Raw genomic sequence first — 20,911 nt, forward strand, 5'->3', positions numbered from 1 at the left:
TGAGAACTACATCCTGCAAACTTGAATACCACTGTGAGATATAATTTTCCTCACGAAGCAAACAAAACATTTAATGATCCCTCCTTGAGAACTTTAATGTGATTATGTGTTGTGATGTGGACCCTGGGGTCTTCCTTTCTTGGTTACAATTCAAAATTATGAGTCATGAAAATTATAAATTATTACACTGATCAGGTACTTGTGAAACCCTACAAAAAAATGTTAAATCTGTATATTTCAAGGATATGCTCTACATTCAGCAACATAATTTAGAAACAACTTACAGTACAGTCCTAAAAGGTGTAGAAAACTCTTTGGACTGTGTTTGCTATAGATGTATATATTTTGTGAAATTCTTAAGATTGTTATCAAAATATAGAACTTGCTTCTAAAAGCTTAAAAATTTTATAAAGCTTTTGCCCCATACTCTACCCTAACCAGTGGGAAGAATTCCAAGTTTTACATAGCTTTCCCTTACAAAGCTCATAAATTGAACTGTAGTTAAATTCTCAGGCTTTCTTCCTGTATTAGGGTTCTCTAGAGGAACAGAATGAACAGGAAGTATAATCATAAAAAGGGGCTTAGTAGGTTGGCTTACACCACCAGGAACTGGGTAATCCACAATGGCTGCCTGCAGACTGGAGAGCTGGGAGAACCAGTAGCTGCACAGTCCAAGAGGCTGAAGCCCAAGAAAAAGAGGGATCAACCGTGCTACCACTAGCCTGAGACCTAAGCCTTCTGGAGAATCACTATCAGAGTCTGCTTTGGAAGAGTAAAGAAGTGAGAATTTCATATCCTGAGACCACCACAGCAGTATTCAAGAACCCATTCAAGAAGAATCTCGCTTGCATCTGCTGCTGCTGCTGCTGCTGCTTTGTTCTTCTGATTTTTATTCCATCCAAGCCATCATCCTGTTGGTCAGTGCTGCCCATGCTTAGGGAGAGTCTCCATTGCAGTTGGCTATCCCACATGCCAATCATTTTTAGACACACCCCATTGACACACCCATAATCCTTTTAATCATTGTAATCTCTTAATCCAATCAAATGGCAATTCAAGTTGGATTTTACACCTCCCAATTGTTTTTGCAAGTACCCTTTCTTTGCTTGGTATTGATACTTCAGGGGAAGAAAGCAGGACAGCCAGATGTGTTATCTTTATTTTTTTATTGATTTTTTTTAAATAAATGACAGCATTACAATTCTTATTACACATATACAGTACAATTTTTCATATCTCTGGCTGTATGTAAAGTATGTTGACACCAATTTGTGTCTTCATACATGTATTTTGGATATGTCTATCACATTCCACCATCCTTGCTAACCCTCTGCCCCCTCCTTTTCCCTCCCACCCTCTGCTCTATCTAGAATTCATCTGTTCCTCCCATTCCCCCCCCCCATTATGAGTCAGCCTCTTTATATTAGAGAAAACATTCCGCATTTGGTTTTTAATGATTGGCTAACCTCACTTAACATTATCTTCTCCAACACCATGCATTTACCTGCAAATGCCATGATTTTATTCTCTTTTATTGTTGAGTAAAATTCCATTGTGTATATATGCCACACTTTTTTTTATCCATTCATCCACTGAAGGGATCTAGGTTGGCTCCACAGTTTAACTATTATGAATTGTGCTGCTGTAAACATTGATGTGGCTGTGTTCCTGTAGTATGCTGTTTTTAAGTCTGAGGTATAGACCAAGAAGAGGGATAGCTGGGTCAAATGGTGGTTCCATTCCCAGTTTTCCAAGGAATCTCCATACTGCTTTCCATATTGGCTGCACCAATTTGCAGTCCCACCAGCAATGTACGAATGTATCTTTCCCCCCACATTCTCGCCAATACTTATTGTTGTTTGTCTTCATAATAGCAGCCATTCTGACTGGAGTGAGATAACATCTTAGAGTAGTTTTGATTTGCAAAAGAAACTAAAGAGCTAAGAATCTACAAATAACTTTACAGAGGTTGACCAGGTGATTTTTGAAGTCACCCAGTTGGTCCTGGGATCTGACTAGAATTTTTTTTCATTTTTTCATTCACTTATTCATTCCACATTTACTCCAGCCTGTTCTATAACATAGACTGGAGATATAAATGGCAAGAAAAAACTTAGGTAACCTAACAGGCAGTTGCAATCTATTTTTGGTAAGTGGTATAAAAAGTCCTACAGAGGGGCAACTAGCCTGGAGGGAGAGGACAGACTGATCAGAGCTTTTTTTTTTTTTTTTTAATCTTTGTTTTTTAATTTATTTTATGTGTTGCTGAGCATCGAACTCAATGCCTCACTCCTGTGAGGCAAGTGCTCAACCACTAAGCTACAACCCTAGCCCAAAGGGTCAGAGCTTTTGAAAACAGAAAATGTGAGCTAAGGGTTGTGGGTTAAACAGGCTTGGGGAAAGACAAGGTAGAAAATCTTGCATGACTAAAACTGAAGAGTAAGGTCACAAAAAGCATCACGACAGCCAGAACAGCTATAATTTAGAGTCAAGAAGATATGATACTAGAGAAGGTGAGGACAGCTGTTGAAGAACTTACATAACCTAAGTTTTTGGTTTTAACCAGAGAGACAGTGAAGAGTTTTTCCTCTTGTCCTTTTCCTGCAGTGCTAGGAATTAAACCCAGGGCCCATCTCACATGCTAGACAGGTTCCCTACCACCTAAGCTATACTCCAGCCCAGTAAGGGAGAATTTTTAAGCAGGATGTTGGGTTCCAGTGTCGAGAATGAGTTATAGGTAGGAAAAACAATTTAGAGGAGGAGAGGATAGGAAGAGAAAAAGAAGTAGATTCCAGAAGTAGTGAGATGGAATAAATAACACTTGGGTGTGATTATGAATGGAAAGTAGAAGAAGGAGAAGGGAATTTGTAATTTTCTAACTTAGGAAACTTAGATGGAAGTTGATAGTAAGATAAATAAGTTGAAAGGGGAATGTAGGTTCATTTTTGGATATGCTTTGTTGGAGGTGCCTGTATAGATGTCAAATAATAACAAAAAATATTGGATATTACAAGTGGTAGCCATATTTGTGAGCACTAAGAGACTGGGAGAAAGTGCAGATTAAAAGTCACTTGCCCAAGTTAAAATGTAAATATAATACCTGGACCTCATTTGCAAAGATTGTAAGTAAATTAGGGCTAGGGTTAGTATAATTATACACATATGCTAATTGAACTATGTAGTTATTAACACAACTATATCTATAATATGAACACAAAGGAGCCGACTTGCCCAAAATCATAGACAAGTAAGTGATCAGATTAGGTTTTAAATGTGCTATTTGGGCCAGGTGTGGTGGTGCACATCTGTAATCTCAGTGGTTTGGGAGGCTGAGGCAAGAGGATTGCAAATTCAAACCCAGCCTCAGAAATTTAGAAGGGCCTAAGCAATTTAGTGAGACCCTGTCTCAAAAAATAAAAAGGGCTGAGGATGTGGATCAGTGGTTAAGGGTCCCTGGAATCAACCCCTGGTACAAAAAAAAAAAAAAAAAGTACACTTGGGAAACCAAGCCTAGGTCATCTATACTGCTATATTAGTTTTCTATTGCTGCATACCTAATTAAGATGAACTTAGTGACTGTGTATTAGCTCAGGATTCTGAGGGTGAGAAGTCCCACGTGATACGGACTGGGTTCTCAGAGTATCACAAGGCTGAAATTAGTGTCAACCAGGTTGAGTTCTCATCTGCAGGCACTGGGGGGAAATGTACTTCCAAGCTCACTCTTGGCAGACTTCAGTTTCTTGCAGAGGTAGAACTGAGGGCAGTTTTCTTTCTGGCTGTCAGCTGGCATTTGCTCTCAGCAACCAGAGCCTGCCCATATTCCTTGCCTTTCAGTTCCATCTTCAAATCAGCACGGCAGCATTGAATCCCCCCTTGCATTTTGAATTTTTGAGTCCCTCTGTGACCATCTGGGGGAAAAATAAATCTGCTTTTAAAGGCTCATGTGATTAGTTCAGGTGCACCGAGATAATCACATATTTTAGAGTTCAGCCTTGCTATAAAATCTAACATAATGTCAGGGGTGAAATCCATATTAACAGTCCCAGGGATTAACCAGGGCACTTGGTTGGCTGGGAGGGTGTCTTGGGGGGGACATTTTAGGATTTTTTTTCTAGTAGAATTATGAGTGAAAGCAAAAAGGTAACATTTAAGCTAAACAAATGATAGACTCCTAGAGTCTGAAAAAACTTTGATGCTATCTAGTTTAGGCTCCATACTTCTCACCTCAGAAACATTCTCTCCTTACTGTCTTGAGAAGGGCAATCTGGAATCAACCTCCACTTTAAGTCAGTTTTTTTTTTTTTTAATAAATTCTAAACTAAGGTCAGTTTCATTTCAAGCTATAATAAGCCTGTGTTCTTTCCCCAGTTATGAAACAAGTGAATATGAAGCACTGAATTAACAGTCTTATGGAGTTTATTTAAAACACATTTTAAGTGAATGAATGCAAGAGATGCAAACTTTTGAGACAGGAGGCGGAGGTGGAACAGAATCAGCATATGAGGGATATTATTAAACCACAGCTTGTTTCATAGAGCTTGAGAGAGGTCTGGTCCAATTCTGTTTCTCAACAATATGTATTTAAAACTTTTAAAAAAAGAAAAGTCAAGACGGGATTACAAAAATGGAAGTGTATTTTTAATACTAAGCTTAGCAAACCAATCCTTTTAACAAATACAGTGACTATATATAACAGTAGAAATCTACTTGTGAAGCCTTTACACATGGTCTTCCTGTGGCACGTGTGTGTTGCCCTGAGGATCAATCTAATCCAGTGCCTTACAAAATGCTAGGCCTTCTTGTACTCTTCTAAACATTTCTGAAGTCCAAATTGATGATATCTGTAAAAAAAAGAAAAAAAAATTTAAATATATCTTTTGTCCTTGCAAGATCTGCCTTCACACAGAACAAATATGTAACATGCCCCCCCCCCAAGGCAGTATTTTAAATAATTATATCTGGGAGAAAATAATGAAACTTAGGGGGGAAAGTCTGATTGAATAGTTTGTGTTATATCCATATAATCCAATGTTTTGCATGGATTAAACAGCATGAAATAGGCCCCTATACTGCCATGAAAAAAGTTCATGATCCCGACCTACCACGCCCCTTTCACTCTGTGCCCTAAGTACTGGCAATTGAACCCAAGCGGAGCTTTACCACTGAGCTACACCCCCAGATCCTTAACTAACGTCTCTCAAATTTTGAGACAGGGTCGCGAGGTTCATCATGAATTATTTTAAAATTAGAAAACAAATTGCAGAGCCATTAGAGAAAATTAAAAAAAAAACTTGAGAAAAATAGTTTTTATTTCTAGCTTGTGAACAAGGTCCTTTCATTATCATCTCCCACATTTGTAACACGCCCATTCCCAACCAAACTTGCAAAATGACCACTTGTTACCCAGAAAGGAGCATTATTTCATAATAATTACAGAAAGAAAAAAAAGGCCCGACCAGAGGCAGCCGAAATAGCTCAGTTGGGAGAGCGTTAGACTGAAGATCTAAAGGTCCCTGGTTCGATCCCGGGTTTCGGCAGTTTTGCAATTGTCACATTGTCACCACTAGCTAATTTCTCAGCCATTGACCTGGATTAATCTCACCCCCTTTAAAGGGATCGAAATGGGTGGTCTGTGAGTTTTCGCACTTGCGCTTGAAGACTCACCTACTGATTCCCCTTAATCTCTTGTAAAAGGCTCCCGATCAAGTTATCAAGTTAGTGTCCCCTGATTTGACTGTCCCCACGCGCAGACCGCAGCTCACTCCAGCCCTCGTTCTTTCTTGTTTTCCAAGACCGTCCTGCATCTGCAGCCTCCGGATCCTTTCTCTAAGGGCAGCGGTTCCGCGGCCAGATGTGTGCCGCTGGCCTGCACCGCCCTGTGGGTGGCTGGGTCCTGGGACCTGCACGACTCGGGGAACCGCTGCAGCTCGCGCACCTTGTTGGCCAAAGAAATCTTGGAGAGCACCAGGCGCCCAGACTTTGTTCAGCTAGTGTAACAATAACAAGGACCCCAAGCCAGCTCTTGGGTGGGGCATCGGAAGACCCTTCTGGTTTAACCAGACAAAAATCTAGGACGCCCACTCAAATCCGAATGGGAGAGAAACAACACATATCCTTTAGTGTAAGCGTTGTCTCAAATACTGCATGGGACATAACAAAGTGCATATTCCTTGTTTCTGTAAAGTTCGGATTTCAGTGGGCACCCTGTATTTTTACTTGGTGAATCACAAGCCACCAGTGTACATCTTATCCTCTGGCCTCTCTGCCCTCTATGTAGCACCCATCTTAAGACCCAGCAAAAATTCTCAGACACTCTACTTAGGAGGAACTGAATTTCAAAGCAGAAATATGGTTCTCCATATTTCAAAGTTTACAAATGCATTTGCACGCATCAACCAGTGGCAGAAATTACCAGGAAAGACCCCAGGAACGAGCTACTTCACCTGCCCCCAGGTCTCCAGAGTTGTTCACGTTCCTCTAGGATTGGGTTAAAGGACAAAAGAATCTAGAGGCTCAGGACTGAATCCTAATTTGAAAAACAAAAGCAACAAAAACCCTCAAAACCCCAAACCAAAAATCCTTGTTAGGGAACCACTCCACTCAAGGGAGTGGAGTGGTTCCCTAACAAACACACACTTTTTTTTTTTTTTAAATATATGACAGCGGAATGCATTACAATTCTTATTACACATATAGAGCACCATTTTTCATATCTTTGGTTGTATACAAAGTATATTCAAACCAATTCGTGTCTTTATACATGTACTTTGGATAATAATGATCATTACATTCCACTAACATTTCTAACCCCATACCCCCTCCCTTCCCCTTCAACCCCTCTGCCCTATCTAGAATTCATCTATTCCTCCCATGCTCTCTCTCCCTTTCCCTTTATGAGTCAGCCTCCTTAAATCAGAGAAAACATTTGGCATTTGTTTTATTGGGATTGGCTAACTTCACTTAGCATTATCTTCTCCAGCGACATCCATTTACCTGCAAATGCCATGATTTTGTTCTCTTTTATTGCTGAGTAATATTCCATTGTATTCTATTGAAGGGCATCTAGGTTGGCTCCACAGTTTAGCTATTGAAACACACACTTTTTTTTTTTTTTTTTTTTTTTTAAAGGTAGGCGTCAGGCTGAACCCTGTGGAGAGAGGGTCAAGGTCTAGTTCTCACATTCTAAGAACTCACTGGCAAAACGCAAAATGGAGACAAACACTCTGCAGGCCTATTTACAGCCTTTCCTTTCTGTTAATCTGCCAAGAAGTCAGCTAGGCTTCATCTTCTAAATGGCTGGGTTTTTAGTAAGAGACCCTTGAAAATCCAACAATGACCAAAAGGAAGGAAACAAAAACGGTGGCCTAATAAATTGGGCAGTTCAAACTTTGCATGACGCCTGTCAGAGCGCGTGATGGGTCTGTTTCTCAATTATGTAGTTGAATGGGAGAAATAAAGAATGTCTATGTACTTCTGCCTTTGTCACTGCTTTATTAGCTCAAATCACTCAATGTTTTATTTATTTATTTATTTATTTATTTATTTATTTATTTATTTTTGGTGGTGGTGCTATGGATTAAACCCAGAGTTTTGGGCATTTGAGGCAAGCACGCTACCAACTGAGCTGTATCTCCAGTCTTCTCTATAGGTTCTTAATCAAGAAAATGACAATCCTGGATGCTAGGCACTGCAATAGACATAATTAATTCACAGCAAACAATTCCAGATTAACTAAGTCACAGCAAACAATTCTAGATTAATTCTAAGCACTGCAAACACACTTAATCCTGACAGGTTCATGACAGACATTCTCTCTGCATGCAAAGTTCTAGTGTCAGATCAAAAGTCTCAAGCCTTAGGCTTTAAGTCCAGCAGATGCACATTCACTCAGACCGCAGTGATCAGATCAGGAACCAAGGCAGGCTTCTCCTGGGTCATAGGGAGAAGTTGCAGCTCTCACCAGGGTCAAGATGTGGCTGTAGAGTTTGAGAGAGGTGAGGAAAATGCAGAGGATCAGGAAAGGATGAGAAGAGCTGGGATGTCAGTCCAGGTCCTCATCAGGCTCTCCAGCGTGAGAGTGAGTGCTCTCCGGCATTAGCTGGCTGAATGTCTGTTCATTTGCTCCATTATTTATACCAAATTTTGGGGCTTTTGACACCACTTTCAATCTCTATCAGTGGCCATCGGGTCTCTCAGTTATGTCATTTATCTGATGTTAAAACATCTGGTCTGGTGGTCCCCAAACTGATTTTCTCGCCGTTCCCCCTTTATCAGGGCAAGGACAACATGCCAGAGACTTCACTGAGTTTGTCAGGGTGGGGAGAAGTGATTTGTTTGTGCCGAGGGCCATACTGGAGGGCTTCATAGGCCTGCCTCGAGAGATTGCAGGTTTCAAACTGGAGCTTTACAATGCAGTTGATTAGCTCAGGCCTAAGGGTCATCACATGGGTCAGTTTGGTTAGGCCAGGATGTCCAGTTGTTTGGTCTAGGAGCAGTCTAGATGTTATTGTGAATGTATTTATTTTAAAGATGTGATCATGGAGCTGGTGGTAGCACAAGCCTGTAATCCCAGTGGCTATGGAGGCTGAGGTAGGAGGATGGCAAGTCTGTGGCCAGCCTCAGCAATTTAGCAAGACCTTGTCTCAAAATAAAAAATAAAAGGGTTGGGGACGTGGATCAGTAGTAAAGCTCTGGGTTCAATTCCTAGTATTAAAAAAAAAAAATCATGATCTTGGGGCAGACCTGAGTGAAGGCTATAGACTCAAGTTCTAACCAATAGCCTAACAGTCTTTCTTTTTTTTTTTTAATTTTTTTTTTAAAGAGAGAGGGAGAGAGAATTTTTAATATTTACTTCTTTTTTTTTTTAATTTTTTTTTTTAAAGAGAGAGGGAGAGAGAATTTTTAATATTTACTTTTTAGTTTTCAGCGGACATAACATCTTTGTTTGTATGTGGTGCTGAGGATTGAACCCGGGCCACACGCATGCCAGGCGAGTGCGCTACTGCTTGAGCCACATCCCCAGCCCCCTAACAGTCTTTCAATAGCTGTTTAGCAGAGATTTTGACCAACTGTACTGGTACTTTTCCAATACCTGATTAGCATAGATAATGATCAATGCCCCTACCCCGTAGCTATATAAACACCTAGACTAGTACATTTAAGTGGCAATCCCTATTCCAGCCCCCTCAACCTACAGGAGTTTGTCTTTTCTCACTTGAATAAACCCTACTCTTTTATGCCAAATAAGTAAACAATCAACATTTATGGTAGGCTTTGCCTGCAAATGCGTGATTTTATTCTCTTTTATTGCTGAGTAATATTCCATTGTAAAGTCAATTACCCTCCCTAATGTGATTGTACTTCATCCAATCATCAGACATCCTCAAGAGCAAAAAAGGATTTTTTTTTTTCCTGATGAAGACATACTTCTCAAAATTTTGATACAAAAAACCTGCTGGAGTCTCCAGCTTACGACCTGCTGAATTTGAATTCAAGACCCCAATGTCAACTCTTATGTGAATTTTCTGTCAATCTGCCCTAAAGGATTTGAACTTGCCAACCCCCAGTGTTTGAACTAAGGTCTTAAAACAACTGTCTCCTTGTCTGTGTGTTTCCTATTGGTTTTCTAGAGAATCGTGACAGCACATTTTAAAGTGTTACATTATGCACAGGAAATGGAGAGTGGAAGCCTGTTTCTACAGCTCTGAGCCTAGGATAGCTACCTGCGGGATGTAAAGGTGGGAGTCACACTCCTAGGTAGAGTTGGGCCTGTAACCCTGTCCAGCTTTCTGGCTGAAGAGGAAAGGAGAATCCGTGAATCCTCTTGGGATCTGAGCAAGAAGCTCAGAGAAGACTGTGGAGTTCTGACTGGGTCACCTCCCTGCAGGTGTGCAAACTCCTACTCACTTTTCAAGGTATAGTCCTAAGGCTTTTTGGTTTTCCCTTCCACATGCTACTCTGCCAGTTGCTCATGTCATAGGGAGCTTCCTAGAGAGGATGGCATTTAAACAATGTTCTCAAATCTGGAAAAGATAACTGAAACCTGATACCTCGAAATATGCCATTTTGGCATAAGAATTATTTTGAGTTAAAGGCATTTAAGGAGCAGATACCCCCAAGAAGTTCTCTACCTTTCCCTCAATTGTCTAAAAGCAGGACATAAATGTACAAAGATGTCCCTATTCTCTTATCTACCAAGAAGGACAAAGGTTACTCACTGAACGTAGTCTTCCCTTATCAGTGTGGAGATGGCACTGGAGGAATCTCTCTGTATGACTTTGCTAACTACCTTTATCTACCAATATTTTCCCATGTATCTATCTCCTGTAATTTATTGTCCCTGGAGAGGTAGGGTCCTATATTTCTTATCACTTCTCCAAAAATTTAACGTTCTTTGAAGATGCTATTGTATAAACTGGAATTCTGGAGCAACCTTTTAAGAATCACTCATTCCCTGGCTCTCTCCCATGTAGGTGTGAAATGCACATGTTAATACCCTTCGCATTGCTTTTCTCGTTATTCTGTCTTTTGTCACAGGGGTCTCAGCTGAGAATTCCAAAGGGTAGAAAGTCAAATTATTCTTCTTTCTCGACAGGTGGGTGCTTGGGGTCAACGAGGGGACAGACGTTGAAAGGGAGGTGACATTCCAACTAGCGATAGAACAGAGGCTCAGAGAACTGAGGGTTGTGACAGGATCTGCGCTGAGAAAACAGCGCGGCTTACAGGTGAGCAGCAGGGGGCCCGCGGAGGATTCCGCCAGCGAACCGCGCTGAGCTGCGCGTGCGCAGGGACCTGCCCGCCGGGACCCGGGGCGTGGGGCTGGCTTCGGAGGCCGCCGGGGCTGCGGCCGCTTCTGTGCGCTTCCCAGGTCTCTGTCTTTTGAAGTTGGCATGTCGGCGGGGGGACAAGGAATTGGAAGTGGCGTCTTGATGCCTTTAACTTCCGAACTGTGGTCTCTGAGCCTGTGCGCTTTGGGTTTAGGACCGGGCAGCGCGCAGGGGTGGGGACGGTTAGGAGGAGGATCCCCTTTCCGAGCAGTTTTGCAGAACTCGGGGTGCACGACGGGTGCCAGGGTGCAGGTGCCTCCAAATAAATGAGGAGCGTGTCTTATTTTATTTTAAAAAGAGTCTGTATCCAGCTGCCAAGGCATACATGAGCCACGTGCTTTTCCGATTTCCTCACTTGGTCCTCTCCTCGCTTCCATGGGGTCCGTGCTTGGGGATGAGATTCAATCATGCACTAACGAGGAACCCAGAAACTCGCCATTGGTATGGTTATTACTGTGCAGCAAAAATGATTACAGTTTTCATTCAATAAAGTGGGGCTTGTGCTGTGGGCCCGGATAGCTCAGTCGGTAGAGCATCAGACTTTTAATCTGAGGGTCCAGGGTTCAAGTCCCTGTTCGGGCGCAGATACTTTTTTTTTTTAATCAAACACCCTAGCACCTTTAAAGAGAGGAATGCTGAATTCCTGCAGTGTCTACTCCAACGACCCCAAACAGTTCTTGCAAAGAAGCAAAGGCATTAAGGAGGATGAATACTTGTAGGTCCTTGTGCGAAGGCATCCAGAGATTTCTACCCTATCATCGTGGCAAATGCAGACACCTTTATCCTGCAGCCTAACTCCCTTCTGCTGAATCCCAGCTACTGCGGTTGCATTCCAGGATGGGAAACAAGCTCCTCTGTGACCTCGCTTTGTTCCTTTGCTGGCTATCTTGGGTTTTGCTCCTGCTAGGTGCCTGCGAATATGGCACGGACCCTGCACCTTTCAACCCATCCCTTAGAGGTTTTTTTTTTTTTTTTTTTCTGAAAAGGAAGAGATCATCTGAAGCCTCAAACAGAGCAGCTCCCCTCTCTAAACTAGATCAAATCACCCCCACCCCGGCTGGTCCCAAAGTGTGACCCAGAGTACAGACAGAAGTTGAGGTTGACATACCAGCTTCTGTTAGTGGGGGAAGGAGGGCGCACGCTGGGAGAGAACGCATAAAAGGCTGGAATGGGACAAAATTATAAAAAGCACCCACCCAAATAAGGGGAAATTTAACCTACAGCAAGCCTTTAGGAAGTTGGCTTGTTAACATAAAAAGCTCAGGCACAAGGTCACCCAGGTGAACTAATTTTCCCTGGGCAGTTGAGAGTCCAGGTGTGGCTCTTGACTAGCCAGAGATTGAGACTTCCTTGGTTCAGCCAGGGCACAGAAAGAAGCCCAGCTTAATTTCATTGACAGTATGGGAAGGTGGCCTGAAAGAGTCAGCTGCCCTCTTAGCAGGTGATGGACTTTGGTCCCCAGCCAGTGATGATTAGAGGGAAAGGTCAAGGTGAAGGTGGAACTTGAATTTGAGGCAGGGTCTTCACCCTTCACTCAGGATCCACACAGATTCCACAATTACCATCTCCTCCTCTCTAAAACTCAGCTTCCTCGGGAATAATAATTTGTAATAATAATAAAAATAGCTTCCATCACATAAAGTTTTTGTGTTAATTAAATGAGATAGGAAACCCTGTGCAGTACTTAACAGGGGCTTTGCCTGAAAGCAGGCAGTCAATAGAGGGTTATTATTATTATTACTAAAGAGTTTTCAATTTAGAACTGAATCAAAAGATACATATCGGAACAGGTAAGGAGCCATTTCAAAGAAATATTGCCAAAGATTATAAACCCATATTCATGTAACTTGCTCGATAGGTATGTGCTAAAGGAACCAGTGGTCACTGATCCAAGAAAGAGTGGACTGGTTGGGTGAGACTGTCAGAAAGCATTCCAGGGAGAAAAACAGATAAGGAGCTGTGGCAAACACCCCAATTTTCCTCCTTCTCCCTGAGGGAGTCCCTTGGAGCCTGACCAAATCCACTTTTGGCAGCTTTTAAAAGTGGAGTCTCTGCTCCAATCTTTTTGACTCAATTAGGACAGTCCAGGCTGGGCAACACAGGGCAGGTGGTGGAGAGTGTTCTTTCTGGTCTTTCCTCTTCCAGTTCATCTCCTTTCCCTTTGGTGAAAAATGACAGACTAAAAACTAAAGTCTCAACCATGCCCTTTCAGTCTTCAGAACAAGTCAGACGGATCTGGTTCAGTTCTGGATGGCTGGGGGCAAATGATTTATTTCAAGATTTATTGTATTATCATATCAACGTTATGACACATGTGGTGTGTAGAGACTGAATGCAACCAAGTAGATCAAGTGTTGGGCACAGAGAGGGTTTTCAGTGGCTGTTGTTGGAAGAATTAGGAAGACAATGAAAGGTAATCTGGGACGATGCAGAACACAAAAGTGTCCCCATATGACAGGAATTAATATTCTATGTTACTGTTCTCAAAATCTCATGGCTAAAAATAATACACTTTTTTTTTTAAAAAAATACACTTTTGAACATGAAATTAGGGGCTAAAAAATGTGGAGGTGAAGGGAAATGAACATTTTTTTTCTTTGTCTTTTAAATTTCCCTCCAGCACAGTAGCGCCTACTCTTGTCCTTGCCGAAATAGCTCAGTTGGGAGAGCGTTAGACTGAAGATCTAAAGGTCCCTGGTTCGATCCCGGGTTTCGGCAGACCCTTTTGTTGAAGTGCAACAAGTGTTCTTCCTCAATCCCATTTGCACAAGTACACCTACCCTGCAAGCCCAGTAGAGTAGCACCTACTCTCCTCCTCGCCGAAATAGCTCAGTTGGGAGAGCGTTAGACTGAAGATCTAAAGGTCCCTGGTTCGATCCCGGGTTTCGGCAGACCCTTTTGTTGAATGAAGTGCAACAAGTGTTCTTCCTCAATCCCATTTGCACAAGTACACCTACACTGCAAGCCCACACCCTACGCGTACACACAGAGCTTTATGTGTGTCCCTTCAAGGGGTACAGAATGAGTTAATTTTATTTAGTTTAGCATTATGAGGACCCCAAAGAGTTTAAGCCTCTTAAATCTCAGGATGATCTGTTTCCAGGTCCACAGTCGCTCCATGTACTACTTGTAGCAATATATGGTGCAAAGCATAATTTTGTGGAGGCTGGCATGTCTACCACACAGGTGGAAGGTGTTGTTGGGTTGTTTGTCCTCAGTGTACTTACCTTACTAGGGATGCAAATTTTCTTAACAGTGACAGATATAAAGATGACCCTAAAAACATTTATTTCCATTGCAAGACTCACAAAGGAAGGAGCCCGTGAATCTGGTGAAGGACAGTGCCTCCTTGGGGACTTGTAAATGATGCATTAACTGAAATATTTCTTCAAATCTCAGTTTCCTCACTGAGCTTTTAATAAAAAAAGTGCTGGAACACATTCCTTGGTGCCCAAAGCTGTAGTAGAATTCCTGCCCAAAGTATTACTATTGTGATTCTGACAGGTGTGCAACTTTATTTATTTATTTATTTTTGGTTGTGCAACTGTATTACTTATGTATTTATTGATGTTTTGAATATAAAAGTGGTACATATCAGACTCAAGGGGGAAAATGTTTTTGAATATAAAAGTAGTACATATCAGACTTAAGGGGAAAAATGTCCAAGTGGGACACTTTCACTTTTTCAGTAAATCACAGGTGTGGCGCAGGCAGCATTCTCTCGCCTGGACTGCCTTCCCCTTCCGACTTCAGCAAACCACCTTTCAGGTAGTGTCTTCTCTGCTGCTTGCTCAGCTGCAGACTCAAGTGTTTTGAGGCTTAAAACAAGGGACGCCCGAACAGGGACTTGAACCCTGGACCCTCAGATTAAAAGTCTGATGCTCTACCGACTGAGCTATCCGGGCTCTGCAAGGAGGCCGTTCCCTTAGTCTATCCGCAGTAAAACAGGCCACGTGCCAGCATTCTTTCCCTCCTGGATTAAAATCCCGGGTATTTCGGATGATAAAGTTTTTGTTCCTACAAAATCGAGAAGAGCTGGCGTCTGGACAAATGCTGCCCTTCTCTCATCCCATGGAGAATATGAAGTTCAACAGCACAGCTTCCCGTCTGACCAGCCGCCAGCCCCAATCTCAGGCGCCCTATGGGGCACTTGCATGTCGAATTCCCCAGATTCAGAACCTCTGGACCGGTTGCGAATCCCCGTCTTGGTAGGAGAGGAGCCCTGGAACGTCTAGGGATGAAGATGCATGCTTAGGTGTCCAAGAGTTGGGCTCCCATCCGACAGACCCCCACTGAATGCCCACTGCACTCCAGGACCTCAGCAAGCTCGTGGCGCTGCAAAGCCTCGGTGTCGGTCCTCGGAGGGGCCGCATCACAAGCAAACCCGAGGGCCTCGGGCGAGCGCTGAGGTGCTGGAGCCAGCCTGGGTGCACCTGGGAGGGTCGGGCCAGGACCACCCAGCCACGCTCTCTAGGGTTAGGCCTAAACCGAGCTATGGATGGTGACTGGGATCGGCCCCTGAAGACTTGGAAAAAGAATTCTGATCAGAGGGAAAGGGGCAATGACATTATTTACTTCGCTGGGAGTCTGCTTCCATGGAGAAAGATGCTGAACATGCAAATTAAGGGCTACTTTTTAATCTTTTTAAAGGGAGACCTGTTATCTTGGCAGCTGTTTCCTGAATGCATGTCATTAGTCATTTTTTAAAAACTTATCGTGCTTCTTCATAACTTCTTTGCCATATCATTCCGAAAGGCATTGGAAAAGATTGCCTGAAGGGGAGCATTTGGAATCATGTAAGGTTGGAGCCTCCCACGCATTTTAGCTCTTGGAGTTAAGAGGCAACCCAACATATCAGGAAGCAATGAGAAAATTATGTATGAAGGGATCAGTGGAGGGCTGGGGTTGTAGCTCAGGGGTAAAAGACTGGGATGTAGTGGAAAAGTGTCCTTGGGTTCAATCCCCAGTGCCAAATAATAAACAAACAAATAAATAATAAAAATAGCCAGTTATGGAAAGATATGATATTCAGGTTATGCTCAATAAAAAGGATGCAATGTGCCATATGATGTGTATATATTTATTGGTGAAAAATAAAAGTATATGTGCACATATGAATTATACTTAGTTATATATGCCATATATATGCATATAAATATATATAAAAAATCTGATAAAGATGTCTTTTTTTTGGGGAATGACAATGAATCTCTCAGTGTTTCCTTTATCACATATATCTGTATTATTGGAATTTAAAAAACAAACGTGTTATTTTTGTAGTAAAATAAGTGAAAAGTCTGTAATCTGTTACATTATTACAAGCTTTTGGGATCATCTACTTGGCTTCTCAGATTCAAACTTCTTTGAGCTTTTTTTTTTGTATGTGTGTGTTTGTGTGATTTTCTTTCGTGTGTGTTTGTATGTGTGATTTTCTTTCTTTTTTTAAAATTGATTTTATTTTTTTAAATACACGACAGTGGAATGTATTACAATTCTTATTACACATATAGAGCATAATTTTTCATATCTTTGTATAAAGTATGTTCACATCAGTTCATGTCCTTATACGTGTTCTTGTGTTGTTTTTGCATTACAATTCTTATTACACATATATACCAAAATTTTTCACATCTCTGTTTGAATATAAAGTAGGTTGACATATATGTCTTCATATATGTACTTTGGATAACGATGTCCATCACATTCCACCGTTCTTGCTAATCCTCTGCCTCCTCCCTTTCCCTCCCTCCCCTCTTCTCTATCTAGAATTCATCTATTCATCCCACGTTTCCCCTACCCCATTATGAGTCAGCCTCCTTATATCAGAGACAACATTCAGCATTTGTTTTTTTTTGGGATGGCTAACTTCATTTAGCATTATCTTCTCCAGCGTCATCCATTTATCTGCAAATGCCACGATTTTATCTCTTTTATTGCTGAGTAAAAGTCCATTGTGTATCTTTAAGCTGTTTTCTAAGGATTCCACAGAGAAAGATTAAAAACACAAACTTCCTCCTCAATGCCTCATAAGTTTTGGAGGGGATTGTTGGTATTGAAAAATCACACACGTGCTAGATTCAGTTTTCACAAGAGAAAGATGCGAATCTCTAAACATGGGATAGCAAATCTAGGTTCAAAGGAGAACATTAAAACTAGACCCCCTCCCGCAAGCAGCCCCCTTGCCAAGCCTCACAGCCCCAGGTAAGTTAGGAGCCTTTGTCCTGTTCCTCTCTCTACCTCTGAAGCTTGGCTTCTTTCAAGGCACCAAGTTCACAGTGGCTGCTGAGGATGGATCCTAATGAACAAGAATGTGAAGACCTGTTCAGGTCAAACATAGGCCTCGAACTGCCTTCTCCTCCAGTGTCCACAGTGTGGGACAGTCCTGCTCAGCGTCCAGTAGTAACTGCAGCTGCCTGCGTTTCATTCAGTACTTCCTAAGTGCTCTTTCCCCCTCCATGCCCAACTTGAAAGATTACCACATCCCACACTCTAACACCGTTGGGATTGGGGAATTCTGGCCTATCTTCGAGTGCCAGGGTTGTCCAGAGGTCCCTGCTTGCTCCTTTCCAGATGGGCTGGGAACCGGGGGCTCTGAGCCTTCCCACATGGCTGTGGTTTTTCCTTTTAGGATATTTCTATGTCCCCCCATGCCTGGCTCAGTGCCTCCTGCAAGGCAAATTCTCAAAGACTCCTTGAATGAGGGGCTAGTTGAATGAAGGCCATTGATCTGGGAAGGCTTAGAGCGGAGGAGGAGGGACAGCATTGATCCTTGGGAGTTCTTATTTAGTTGGGAGGGTGGAATATTAGTGTCAAGTAAAGGACAACTCTGTGCCACTACACTGTGCCACCTTGCTTCATCTTTTTTCTCTCTCTCTCTGTGATGACACTGGACCCAGGGGCGCTCTACCACTGAACTGCATCCTCAGCCCTTTTTATTTATTTATTTATTTATTTTTTTGAGATTGGGCCTTGTCAACTTGCCCAGGCTGGCCTCTAACTTGCAATTTGCAGTCCTCCTGCCTCCAGCCTCCGGAGTCACTGGGATCATTTAGAACAGTACATGGAGCTTACAGGATCTAAAAGACAAAAAAAGAAAAGAAAGAAAAAACAACAAAACCCCTGCTACCAGTGAACGTGTTTACAGTACAATGTCCTTGTTCTGTACCTTTAACCTCAAAGAATTATAAATTTCAACCAGAAGTTTTCTTTCCACTTGGCAAAGCATCAGCTCCAAAGGTGTCCTTCAAGTTTTATTTACATCTGGCAAAAAGTATGTTTTTCACGTTGCCACTTGATCTCAATCTCCTTTGAGAACTCGTGTTTTAAAAATCTATTTGGAAACAAACTCAGGATTTGGAAAATGCAACCAATCTCTACCAGAAGTGGGGTTCGAACCCACGCGGATATAAATCCATTGGATCTTAAGTCCAACGCCTTAACCACTCGGCCATTCTGGTACCTGACGACCCCTCATTCGGTTTTTGATTACTTCGGTAATTTTGGGATTTTTTTTTTTTTATAAAGTTCTAAAATTAAAAAAATTCTTGGAATAAAAAAATAACCCGGAGTGATGGTGAGGGTGATGGCGGGGACTCCTCAGTAACTTTTGCTCGTGTCTCGCTAACCTCTTCATTTGGTGGCCAGGAATTGGAGCCTCGTGACAGTGACTGGAAAAAGTAGCGGGATCATTTCGGGTGGCAGGAACCCCAGCACGCCTAAGCAAGGGCTTTTCCTTTGTTTGATTCTTGCTTTTATTTGGTAAGGGGACATATTAAGGGACTGAAATCTCTCGAGTCCTTTCAGTTCGTGACCCCTCTTGGTGGTTTTAGTTTTGATCTTTTCATTCCTACTTGCTGTCCCGTTTATTTAAAAAAAGCGACTCTGGTGGGACTCGAACCCACAACCTTTGAATTCCTCCATCTATCTAGAAGTCCAATGCGCTATCCATTGCGCCACAGAGCCAGACAGCTGATCCTCTCTCGCGCTTTATACATCAGAGCAGGAGCGGCTGGCGCCTGGGAGCCGAGCGCTGCCTTCCCTAGAGTAACCACGCAGCAGCCGTGTGGCCGAGGAAAGCCTTGCTCGGGATCCGCGCCAGAAAATCTGAAAAGCTTTGGAAAATTTCCTTCCGAGCACGTTTGCCAAGCGCCCAACCCGATCTCATTTCAGTTACATTGTCTTTGTGCACAGTTATTACATCCCGGCACGCCCGCTGGCCGTGGGGTTCCATAGTGTAGCGGTTATCACGTCTGCTTTACACGCAGAAGGTCCTGGGTTCGAGCCCCAGTGGAACCACGAGGGTGTTCTTTTTTTCCCGGCCCCCAGCACCCCCTTCACTTTAACCATTTTTAAGCCTTGGATTTTGGTTTTGTTTCCGGAAGCTGCAGTCTCGGCCGCTTTCACGGTGTCCGCTGCGTGCTCAGTCTTCAATCAACGGCCTTTTTCCTTTGAGCGTTGAAACGTTTGTATTTCTTTTGGAGTTTTTCCTCCATCCGCAGTCCCTGAACGTCCAGTTTCAGTTTCTTTGTACTTTATTAGAATATATTATCTTGAATTAAGTAATCTTGGTTCCTAGTCCTTGCACGTGGTTCCATAGTGTAGCGGTTATCACGTCTGCTTTACACGCAGAAGGTCCTGGGTTCGAGCCCCAGTGGAACCAGCTCGTGCTAGGAGTTGCTCTTTTTGAGTTCTGTGTTGCCTTTCGAGCCACATTTTGCTTGAGGAAGGTGGAGAGGAACGGTCTAGCCAGAGTCCTGGCGGCGTTTCCAGCCCTGCAGCCCTGTCCCCGCTTTCCTGAGCCTTCAGTCGAATGGGCTGCGGAGGCTGCCCCCGTGTGGCATGTCCTGGGAAGTGCAAGTGGCTCTTCACAGCAGCCTGCGCCTGCGCCCTTGGTGGAGCTGCCTGCAGCTCAGGACTCTTGATCTGACCCCTGGAGTCCCCAGCTTCCCCCTGCTGCTCAGTACCTGCCATCGTCTAAGCTCCTCCCGCACTACCTTTCAAAGCCGCTCACCCCACCACAGAGTTGAGCATTCCGAAGTCCACCTCCTGCTGTGTTGATGAACCTCTAGTCCACAGACTTTTATTTTATTTACTGAAATTAAAAATACTTTTTGAAAAATTAGTGTCGTGCGCAGGGTAAAAATTCAAAATCCTTCGCATGTCCCTCCTCTTAAACTATTTACCTCTTGTTAGGTTTTCTGTTATAGCGTTAATGTTTTCTTGCTGGTTTCTAGTTGTTCTTTGTATTTTCTTCAGATTCAGGACATTTTATATATATTTATAAATATATATATTTAACCCTGGGGAGTGAACAGGGCCCTGCGCATGCGCACCCTTCCTCCGACCTGCAAAGGGCCACCGCCTCCTCGCCACCCCCACCACGGCGTGTGCCCTGCGGGGGACTAATTTTGCAAATGTACTCCCCAGACTTGCCATTTGTCTTCTTATTATGATACTCTATGCTATGCAGAAGTTACCTATTTTTTATATGGACTAATTCATCATCCCCTTATTTGGGGGAGGGAGGAACTTTTACAATTTCTTGGTTAGAAAGTACTACCTTATTTTGAGATGGTATCTCAAAAATTATGCTTATATTGTCTCTCAATGATTATATGATTAAAAGTTTTGTGATGTTTCAATCTTTAGTCCATATGAAATTTCCATAACTGGGTAAGAGAGGGAAGATGGGCTTTTACAAAGGGATTTTAGGAAGGCTTTTGGGGACTGAAGGTCTCGGGTGTAAACCGGTCTGCTTGGTAAAATCACACTGATTCCGGAAATTAAAATGGCCCTGCCTTTGCATGTTGCTTAACCCCCTTAGAACTTTCCAGAAGCTCTGCTAAAGTAGGTATGGTTTCTTGTACTCCCTGGACTCATCAAACCCATTCCTTGTGCTTTCCTGTGTGTCCCTGTCACCAAGGGCATAGTCCAGAGGTTCAACGTGGAAACTCCAGAACTAAACTGAGGTTCAGTTTCTAGTCATGTCTTCCTGGTGGTGTATCCTGGGCACAGCACTAACCAGTCTGTGCTGCCTGGCCTTGGCCTAGCTGCTCAACTGCTGGGTGAACTTCGTTCTTTGTATA

The 20,911-nt window shown here is 42.9% G+C and overlaps 9 non-coding genes across 9 annotated transcripts; 6 read left to right on the forward strand and 3 right to left on the reverse strand.

Annotated features, from left to right (window-relative positions):
- The first annotated feature begins 5,464 nt into the window (after positions 1 to 5,464).
- On the forward strand, positions 5,465 to 5,537 carry Trnaf-gaa (transfer RNA phenylalanine (anticodon GAA)). The gene has a single exon. It is a non-coding gene; the product is annotated as a tRNA-Phe (tRNA).
- Positions 5,538 to 11,335: 5,798 nt separating this feature from the next.
- On the forward strand, positions 11,336 to 11,408 carry Trnak-uuu (transfer RNA lysine (anticodon UUU)). The gene has a single exon. It is a non-coding gene; the product is annotated as a tRNA-Lys (tRNA).
- Positions 11,409 to 13,471: 2,063 nt separating this feature from the next.
- Positions 13,472 to 13,544, forward strand: Trnaf-gaa (transfer RNA phenylalanine (anticodon GAA)). The gene has a single exon. It is a non-coding gene; the product is annotated as a tRNA-Phe (tRNA).
- Positions 13,545 to 13,644: 100 nt separating this feature from the next.
- On the forward strand, positions 13,645 to 13,717 carry Trnaf-gaa (transfer RNA phenylalanine (anticodon GAA)). Its single transcript has one exon. It is a non-coding gene; the product is annotated as a tRNA-Phe (tRNA).
- A 941-nt stretch (positions 13,718 to 14,658) lies between these two features.
- Positions 14,659 to 14,731, reverse strand: Trnak-uuu (transfer RNA lysine (anticodon UUU)). The gene has a single exon. It is a non-coding gene; the product is annotated as a tRNA-Lys (tRNA).
- A 3,469-nt stretch (positions 14,732 to 18,200) lies between these two features.
- On the reverse strand, positions 18,201 to 18,283 carry Trnal-uaa (transfer RNA leucine (anticodon UAA)). The gene has a single exon. It is a non-coding gene; the product is annotated as a tRNA-Leu (tRNA).
- Positions 18,284 to 18,702: 419 nt separating this feature from the next.
- Positions 18,703 to 18,788, reverse strand: Trnar-ucu (transfer RNA arginine (anticodon UCU)). The gene is given in 2 exon segments: positions 18,703 to 18,738; positions 18,752 to 18,788. It is a non-coding gene; the product is annotated as a tRNA-Arg (tRNA).
- Positions 18,789 to 19,048: 260 nt separating this feature from the next.
- On the forward strand, positions 19,049 to 19,121 carry Trnav-uac (transfer RNA valine (anticodon UAC)). Its single transcript has one exon. It is a non-coding gene; the product is annotated as a tRNA-Val (tRNA).
- Positions 19,122 to 19,412: 291 nt separating this feature from the next.
- Positions 19,413 to 19,485, forward strand: Trnav-uac (transfer RNA valine (anticodon UAC)). Its single transcript has one exon. It is a non-coding gene; the product is annotated as a tRNA-Val (tRNA).
- The last annotated feature ends 1,426 nt before the right edge of the window (positions 19,486 to 20,911 follow it).

The sequence above is a fragment of the Ictidomys tridecemlineatus genome, chromosome 4 (genome assembly GCF_052094955.1).
Source record: "Ictidomys tridecemlineatus isolate mIctTri1 chromosome 4, mIctTri1.hap1, whole genome shotgun sequence".
Taxonomy (NCBI): Eukaryota; Metazoa; Chordata; class Mammalia; order Rodentia; family Sciuridae; genus Ictidomys; species Ictidomys tridecemlineatus.